The following is an 8,082-nucleotide window of genomic DNA, read 5'->3' on the forward strand; positions in this document are numbered from 1 at the left end:
AGTGCCTTATTCATCAAATGTGTGTTGTTAGAAGTGCTATATTTATAAACAATTGAAGTATGCCATATACACAGTATACATATACAGTATACATATACACATACATTATATATACATATACAGTGTTGTAGCAAATCTATTTTTTAAACCAGAGTCGAATTCAATTACATAGAAGCATGCTGTAGCAAATCAAGATTACCTGTGTATAGATTTTAAAACTATCAGCTTCTTGTTACGAGTTTTAAACTCACTTTAAGTTATAGATTTTACAGTTTTAACCACACTCAATAAATTTACAGATCCTGACATAGAGTTTAAACAATGGTCTTAAGAGGTTTTTTTTAAGAGCAGAGAGAAGGGGGGTGGTGAGAGATGAGAAAGTTTCGAGAGAGAAAGCTCAGCTGTAAGAGGCTTTGGGGATCGTTTGCTTGTATGGCGGCAGAGGTTGTAACAGTCTGCAAGAACTTGGAAATCTAGTGTGCCATTTTGTGTCCATTGAACTGTACTGAGGCCAAGCCATTTGCAGTCAGACAGCAGGACTAGAGATTGGAGAAGGCAGGAGACGAATCTAATTCTGAAGGGGAAGAAGAGCTCATGGTTAGACAGCTGAGACAGCTGAGAGGTAGAGAAGGCAAGAAAGACTTCATCCTTCAGAAGCAGTGAACAGAGGAGGTCAGAGAGAGCAAGAGCGAGAGCAAGTCTCCCCAAGAGCAGGAATTTTAGCAACACCCCACAAGACCATTTACAAGGAGCTAGGGTTAAATCAGGTGCACGTTAGTCGGGAACTTCTTGCCTTACTCAGTTGCAGTGTAAGCAACAGCAGTTCATGACGCCTGATTGTCTTAGTCATGCGAGCTCCGTGGCAAATGTGTGTTACTATTATAATTTGGTTTATTTTAAAAAAATCTTTGTAGTGCAATTTTGTGAGGAAAAACTTCAGAGAGATTGTTTAAACACTAAATTATATATGTAATGTGCATATAGACGCATATATCTATAAAGTGTGCAGCGAGACAAACCCAATTGGAAGTGATTCCTCATGTAGCATAAGTTACGATTGTCTTTTGCGTTGGGGAAACCTCTCTCAATAGACAAACCATTTTCTCCCAGTCAAATCTTGTCCTTAAAATAGCTGAGCTGTTCGTGCTGTTACTTACATGCAATTGCAATACTCTGACAACACTACTGAGCTGTTTGCGGTGTTACATGCAATTCCAATTCTTTGGAGGACGAAGCAGGGGAATTCCCACAGGTCAAGGCCAACCCGTTTTACAAGCAAGTTCCAGACTGGCCAGCGATACATGACGAAAACATGTCTCGAAACAAAAATAAAAATGAACACTTTTGACTAAAGCATCAAAATTAACTGAAGGTCCCTGGTAATATTCGTATTTGCCAACAAACAAACAAACAAACAAACAAACAACAAAAGTATTCTCTAGGAGTCAGAGGCAGCCACACATTAACTATGTCTGGCCACAGGGAAAACACTAACTTACTAATTCTGGAGTAGATGATGTTCACCTCTAACCAACCACCTTGCTACCCACCCTGACCTGCTGGCCAAAGGCTGAACCAACACAATCAGTCGGGGCTACATAAATATGTTATTTATTACAGACTTTAAAAAGAGAAGAAAGTGGGGTTGGGGATTTGTCTTAGTGGTAGAGTGCTTGCCTAGCAAACGCAAGGCCCTGGGTTCGATCCCCAGCTCCGAAAAAAAGAAAAGAAAAAAAAAAAAGAGAGAGAGAGAAGAAAGTGTTCTCTGTCCTGCTTCTGTACGGTAAGTATTTAGTAAACATTCCAAACCAAAAAAACATACTTCTGTTCTTTCTTTTGATGAGGAGGAAGTCGGGAGATAGGGAGAAATGTAGAAGAGTTAGAGGAAGTCGGGAGATAGGGAGAAATGTAGAAGAGTTAGGTGTCGCGCCCAACCTCGACCAGCAAGGAAGACCCGACCAGAGAAGATCTTCTTCAAGCAGTTTTACTCAGGAACCTTGATACAATCTTCTGACCTCAGGAACCCCCACACCACACTTAAATAGCTAGCGCTGGCCAATCCTAGCAAGCCACGTAGGGATAGCGGATAGGCTGCATCTATACGGAAGCGACCAGGCCAAGCAGGACCAGCCAAATAAGGACTTGTTTTTCACAAGGAGCAGAAGGCGGAAACCGGCACCATCCCTGGGGCGCGGGACCTCGCAGCTCCCTACAGTTAGGATTGGGAATTACATGCGAGACAGAAAGCTCTAGACCTAGGTAGCTACCCAGAGCTTACCGAGCAAGGAGACAGGTCAGGAGAGACAAAAGCCACGTCAGGGGAAGTGGGAGATTCCTCCTCAGTGGGTACTTAAAGGTGAGGTGTAAGGTGAGAGAGGCTGGAAGAAGCGAAGTCAGAGGGTAGGGGGCGAAACCAAGGAAGAGAAAGGGGCAGGAAAGATGGAGCCGTAGCTCTGTTCTGGACATTTGCACCTGAGGGACCCACTGAAGAACCGGGCTGAGGTAGAAGGAAGCTCAAAGAGGCAGGAATACAGAACTAGGAACCCGGGTAGAACAAGAAACGGATATAAGAAGAAACAATGCCATTTCTACAGAAGTGTTCATAAACCCTTCACGTGGCTTTACAAATGACCAGGAAGTAGGATTTCTCCTTTCTCTTTCCGAAAAGCGTAAATAGTGTTTCTATTTATAGGAGTGAAGTGACTGGTGGAGCGTGAAGAAGGGCGTGGAAGGTGAACGTAAGGAGCGGCTCCAGTGAGATACTGAAGCGGCGTGCTTTCTTTCGTTTTATTAGTCAAAGAAATGGGATGTTGCATTACTTAGCAATATTTTGGTTTGCTGTTTTGTGGGTCCATTGGCCTAAATGCCATTCCTAATGTGGTTTATTGTGTTTGCCTTCGATGGTGAAATGCTCAATTACATGGTTGGCACTTAACAAATAATGACACATACCTCTAAGTTTTACTAAAACTCAATGGTCAACTTCTGCCGCCCCTGATGCCAATTGGTTTTTCTCACAAATCAGTTGGTAGGTAATATTAATTAACTATTATTTGACATGGCTTTTTTTTAAAGGCAAGATTTTTGTAATATATCTTAGGCTACCCTTGAACTTACTATGCATCCCAGGCTGCCCTCAAGCTCTTGGAAATCCTCCTGCCTCCACCTTCTAAGTGCTGGGATATTCAGCGTGCACACTGACACCTGTCTAAACGTTGTATTTTAAACTTTTAACAAATGAACTCAAGCGGTACTCATACTCTTTCCTTGGAATGATGTGACAATTGGCTTTGAAATCCTTCCCCCAGAGTTTTAGGTGTGCAGACTACAGTAGTGTCCGTGAGGTGTGTTTTTACATTATTAGACAACAAAACCATTGACGGATGGGAACACTACCAAAGCTTCCATTTCCAAAATGCTCCCTCCATAAGACAATTTCCTCTTTAAAAAGCAGTTGATCAGTGTCTCACTCAACTATCTGCCTTGAATTCAGGCCCGACTAGATCAGCACTGCTTGGCAGTTGGTTGAAAATCGGGTGTGAGAATACAAAGACAACAAAGAGTAACAAGTTTTCTTTCTAAGACAGATGGTCAATGGCAGAAATTTCCAGAACATCCATTCAGCAAGTTTATATGCCCTTGGCTGAGGTTATTAGTATTATCTTCAACCAGTATCATCGTTTTAGAGATTGGTAGAACCATTTGTTCATGTTTCGTGGACATATTTAAAACTTGGAATTATACTTCTAAGTCCATGTAGCCTACAGTGTGGGGTAATTTTCTGAATGAGTTCATCGTGGACTACATGGACACCCATTATGCCATTCTCAGTCTTCCCCTGGGCCTGTCCAGTGACAGATGGACAGAAGGCAGCAATGCCATTCTCCACATAAGCATTAGTGAGCCTTTCAAATGGGATGAAGGGGATGCACCCCAGGACCTTGCATTAACTAATTCCCTTTAAAACAAGTTCTCTAGGGTAGTCTTGTTTCCCAAAAAAATATTCAAAAATGGGTCATCAAGAAGGACTAAAGCCTCCCACTGCTGAAGGGGTGACCTGGATATTTTAATTGCCATTCAATATCTACCTGTGCCTTTTGCCCATCCAGGGTCCCCTTAATCTGACACACTTTCTAACATACTGACCTCATTCCTGAAGTGCTAAGGTGAGCTCACAATTCCCAAGGTTGTTGACTCACCATGAAAATGAGGCAAATGGAATTGAAGGGCTGTTCCCATGCAACTGAGACCCAGCATGTTCTCCTGGCCTGTGTGGTGCAGGAACACCAGGGCTTGCTTTCTCTCTCTTCCCTCACAGTTCACTGAGAAGGGACCTTGACAGAAACATCACTATTTTCCTGAAGCTGGAGGATGACTTTCAAGAAGCAATATGGTTGGTACCTTAAAGATGTTGTGATGACCAAACATGGTTTCTCTTATCTGTAATGCTAGCTTTCAGGGAGCTGAAGCAGGAGAATCACTGAGTTCCAGGCTAGCCTGGGCTATCTTATCTCAAAAAAACAAAACAAAACAAAACAAAGAAGCCCCAAAACAAAAAATTAAAAACAAATCTATAATTTTGACTTTCTTATTTAAAAAATCCTAGATAAAAAACACATAAACTGAAGAATTTCCACTCTTCATTGTTCTAATATCCCCATTTATTCCATCTAGAAGTTGATATTGATCATGAACCCTTGTGCAGTGCTTTTTTATTTTTAATGTTCGTTACCTAAATCTTCATAAGAATAGCTCATATCAGAATTTCCCAGGCATTTGAGGAGTAATAGTTGAATTGCATTAAATTTTTTACAGTGAATGCCTTTGGGAATGTTAATTTCAAATAACAGCTTAGCTTCGCTGATAGCTTACTACAAATCAGGGTTTGTCCTAAGAGCTTTAAACTACTATTTCTGTTGTTTAGAAATCCAGCCAACAAACATTTACTCTGCAGCCCGGGCAGTCCTAGAACTTGTGGTCTTCTTTCCTCCACCTCAGGTGTAACAGGAGTTGGAGCCCTTTGCCGGTAGACCAATTCGATGAACTGAGTTTATTTACTGAGTTTCTACTCTGAAGAAGTCACCTTGATAGGTGCTGGGAACGACAGATGGCAAAACACACCCAGCTAGACTCATGGAGGTCTCGCTGTAGCTGCAAGACAGCTGTCATTCAACTGAGCTCACCAATCAGAAATGCAGTGCTGTTTAATATACAGAGACATCTGGCAGTCAGATGACCCAACTGGGAGGCTGGCTTAGAAAAAAACGTGAATGGCTTCCCTGGGATTGGAAGTTGGCCTGATGTAAGAATAATGACTATGAGATGAATATATTCATGTAATATATGCATAGATAATTCTCATATATATATGTACATATATAAGCCAAATATATATCTTTGGTTTCTAAACCCCAGATTTCCTGTATTTGATTTTAAAAAAAAAATGTCTGTAGACTACAAATCTCAACATATTCTACCAAGAGAATTGTATCTATATTATGACCAGACTTCTAACAGTCGGAAGTTAAGAAAAAACTGGGGCTGGGGATTTAGCTCAGTGGTAGAGCGCTTACCTAGGAAGCGCAAGGCCCTGGGTTCGGTCCCCAGCTCCGAAAAAAAGAACCAAAAAAAAAAAAAAAAAGAAAAGAAAAAACTTAGGTGCAGCTAAAATGTAAAGATACTTCACTGTCATTTCTGTATCTGTTTCCATCCCCAACCCCTTACACACACACCATGAAGGAGTGGAGTTGACTTGCGATCAGCTTTGGGCTGTAGGTGACGGTGTGGATGGTCGAATGCAAAGGATTAGTGCAGAGCTCTGTGTTCCACTGAAAATGTCCTTCAGAAAGGAAGAAGATATCCGTTTATCCCAGTTGTAGATGGATTGAGAGAGGGTAACCAGCAGATTTGTGCTGCACGGATGCAGCCAAGTTTTCCGGGCTGAAGGGCAATATTACTAGATAGGAAAGCAGACCTAGAAGACGGAGTGTAACACATGGACGTGGGGAAAGCAAATAGAGGCCCACCATGCCTGGCTTTTCTTGGAGTTTGGCTTCAGTCGTGTATCACTGTGTAGCCCCGGCTGGTTGGAACTCACTACATAGCCCGTGCTGGACTGGAACTCGCAGAGTTCTCCCACTAGCCTCTGTCTTTACAGTGCTAGGATGGAAGTCTGTGCCACTACACCCAACCCAACCTTCTCAAAGCTTTAAACAACCGGAATTTGCTAGACTGTGCTTCTCTTTCTAACCGCAGCTCCCCTGTCAGGTTCTGGTTCTTAAATTCCTCTTGCTATGTGGTTTTAGGTTAGTGTTGGCTATATAAATAATTCATTATTTTTGGAGCTCGTCAGACATGCTGAAGGGTAGGCACGAAGGGAATTAGCAGACTGCACTGTTCTCATCCTCCTGCTCTGTGCCCAGCTTTGTCTTCTCATTCTTGGTTCTGCTGGCAAGTTCCTAGTCCTCACTACAGACCCACAGAGCCTTCAAGGGAGTGTGGGGAAAACTTAAACCGCCATGTTACGTAATGCTTTCCTGTTTTTAGTTCCCATGTCCACTCTTTATGGGTCTGGTGTTGTTCGGAGATTCTCCAGTCTCCCCAAGAATACATTTTGAAACAAAGAAGAGGCTTTATTCAGATGCTGATGCCGTATACCCCAGACTCATGATCCCTAAGGTATAATGGAAAATTACATTAGTCAGGGGCTTATGAAGGCGAAACTCACGAGGCTAAGTTCTTCACGCCTTCCTGCAATCGTGAGCAAGCACACATACTGACGTACTTCCTGCCTACATGTTACCAAGCACACATCCCAGTGAGTGCCGTCGAGAGCAAGCAAGCTAGTTTACAGAAGCAAAAGCACACACAGTGTTATCTTACGTGAACAGGAGTTTCATTAAAACTGTATAAGGCCAGGCAATTAAAAGAGCAGTCCCCAGTATCCCAGGCAGTTATCTGTCCTTGGTCATTGGGGCTTCCAGGTAGAGGCATTTTTGTCTTATAGATCTCTTAAGCACAGCGATTTAAATTTAAAACATAATGTTTGCCACCACACACTGATTTCTTGTTATAGTTTTAGGTGGCCGTGTTTTCCTTTAAACTGTTTCCTGTACTTTGGGCTTTGCAAAGAAGTACCTCCCCCACCCCCGTCCCAATTTTACGTTTCTAAACATGTACTCTATTAGATGATATTCTAGTCTCAGACCTGTACACCTTTAGAGGGGTCCCCTTTATTAGTTCAATAAACAAATTGGGACTGTTCATGCTGAAAAAGGTCCAGAGGTTCTAGACGATGATCTCACCCTAGGGAGTCCAGAGTCTACCAAGAGAGGCAGGCTATCGATGGAAGACACTAGATACACTAGAATAAGAAAGGAGAAGGCTAGAATAGGCCCATCTGATGGGTAAGGAATTTTGGGTTAATCTTTTTTGTTTGTTCGTTCTTGTTTTTCCAGTCATGGTTTCACCCTGTAGCCCTGGCTGTTCTAGAACTCGTTCTGTAGACTAGGCTGTCCTCGAACTCAAAGAGATCTGCCTGCCTCTGCCTCCCGAGTGCTGGGATTAAAGGCATGCATCACTACCGCCCTGCCGATCTTAAAGGTAAAATGGAAAAAGTGAGTGATGTCTTGTAATAAATAATAGGAGATTCACATTTTAGAAAGTTCCCACTGAGGAAGACAGCAGAGAAATTTTAAAAATTAAAGTCGTCAGGAGATCCCCGAAGCCCCGACTCCCCTGAGGTGTCACCAGGGGAATGAACGGATTATGTGGATGTGAAAGAGTTCCAATTGATGGAGTTTGCCTGTATGTGAGAAGTGTGAACCCTGAAGGAAGGCCAAAGATTTTAATTTGCCTGAAAGATGAAAGTGGATGGTTTGGGCTTTTTGTTGGTTTTTATTTTTGTTAAAAGTCTCACTTTTTAATGCATTTGGCTGGCCTGATACTATGTTGCCAGGGTAGCCTTGGATCCACAGCAGTCCTTTGGTCCCCAGCTCCCGAGTGCTGGGATTTCACATATGAGACAGCACGCCCAGGATAAAGTGGGTCACTATTGTCAGGAAAAGGGGCCTGGGAGGTAAA

At 42.6% G+C, this 8,082-nt stretch overlaps 1 long non-coding RNA gene across 1 annotated transcript; it reads left to right on the forward strand.

Annotated features, from left to right (window-relative positions):
* Positions 1-2,119: 2,119 nt before the first annotated feature.
* On the forward strand, positions 2,120-5,409 carry LOC108353040 (uncharacterized). Its single transcript, XR_015638994.1, has 3 exons — positions 2,120-2,638; positions 4,319-4,393; positions 4,999-5,409. It is a non-coding gene; the product is annotated as an uncharacterized LOC108353040 (long non-coding RNA).
* The last annotated feature ends 2,673 nt before the right edge of the window (positions 5,410-8,082 follow it).

This window comes from Rattus norvegicus, chromosome 15, assembly GCF_021556685.1.
Source record: "Rattus norvegicus strain SHRSP/BbbUtx chromosome 15, alternate assembly SHRSP_T2T, whole genome shotgun sequence".
Lineage (NCBI taxonomy): Eukaryota > Metazoa > Chordata > Mammalia > Rodentia > Muridae > Rattus > Rattus norvegicus.